This window comes from Cyprinodon variegatus, unplaced genomic scaffold (genome assembly GCF_000732505.1).
Source record: "Cyprinodon variegatus isolate N-32 unplaced genomic scaffold, C_variegatus-1.0 Scaffold1147, whole genome shotgun sequence".
Taxonomy (NCBI): domain Eukaryota; kingdom Metazoa; phylum Chordata; class Actinopteri; order Cyprinodontiformes; family Cyprinodontidae; genus Cyprinodon; species Cyprinodon variegatus.
In genome coordinates, this window is record NW_015151600.1 from 201,911 (window position 1) to 203,035 (window position 1,125).

At 36.2% G+C, this 1,125-nt stretch overlaps 1 protein-coding gene across 1 annotated transcript in view; it reads left to right on the plus strand.

The window, feature by feature from the left end:
- The first annotated feature begins 527 nt into the window (after nt 1–527).
- The window catches only part of LOC107101752 (interleukin-1 receptor type 2-like), a 16,732-nt gene continuing 16,134 nt past the window's right edge, over nt 528–1,125 (plus strand). The window contains exon 1 of the mRNA XM_015400785.1: nt 528–841. The gene's annotated coding sequence lies outside the window, so the exon portion shown is untranslated. The remainder of the gene's footprint in view (nt 842–1,125) is intronic.

The following is a 1,125-nucleotide window of genomic DNA, read 5'->3' on the forward strand; positions in this document are numbered from 1 at the left end:
TTTACTTATTTCTAGTTCGTTTTTCCAGTGTGTCGATTTTCTGTCTTTGTTTGCAGCTCAGGCTACTGATTAATAAAGTCCAAAAAATATAACTTTCCAACTTTATTTCCAAAATTTACAAACTTTTAACATACTAAAAAAATAATATTCAGAAAGAATGCACAAACTGGATTAAATGCACAATCTGTGTTTCTGGTACGTCTAATTTAATCAAGAGAAAATACATTACATACAAATACATGTACTTGTATTCATGCATGGAAAACAGGTTTAAAATAGCAATAGACACAAGGCAGAGAAGTTGGTAGAGATACTTTTAAAATCGTTCTATTCTCATAAAAAAAAGGAGTTTTAACCTTGGTTCCTCCCCTCCACCCACCACCACTCTTGGAATGTCCCTCATACATGTAAATGTGTTCATACTTGTGTGTTTTCCTGCTAAAGCAAATAAAGAGGTCCACCATCAGCGTCACGAGGAAGTCCTGTTGGAGAGAAACAACAACAAACAGTTGGAAAACATAACCCTTTGCCTCTTTCCAAAATTGACATTACACTTATACATTTAAAATGTATAAGTGTTGTAAAGCAATGGGACTTTGCCTTTAAAGGATGCATGAACGTGTTCTAGAGTCAGAAAACAGGAGTGTTGAGCTGTGCAGTACACTGCGTTACATTGGGAAACCTGAGAAATTTCCATCTTGTGAGGGTGGGAACCTTAAAAAGAGAGCATAGGTTCCCCATATGCCCAAAGGACATCCAGTCACTTCACACAGAAGTCACTCCATGCTGATACCACATCTCTCTGCCAGGACAAGTACGCCTCCACAACCACCTGTATACTGTAAGTACTGTTTAATGTTTGTTCAGTCATTTATCTTATCTATGTGCACATTCGCCTGCCCTGCACTTACAACAAGGCTACTTAGCAGGATTCTCAGTCTGTATGGACATTGCTAAAATACATAATGTTCACATATTTTATTTGTAGCTAAGGAGATACTGTGTAGTGATAACATTAAATCATTATCCTTGTAATTTGTTTTGAATTTTATGGTGAATATATTTCCTCTGCTGTCAACCGTGATTTATAGAAGTTTTGATGGTGACTTTATGTATTTCAATGTT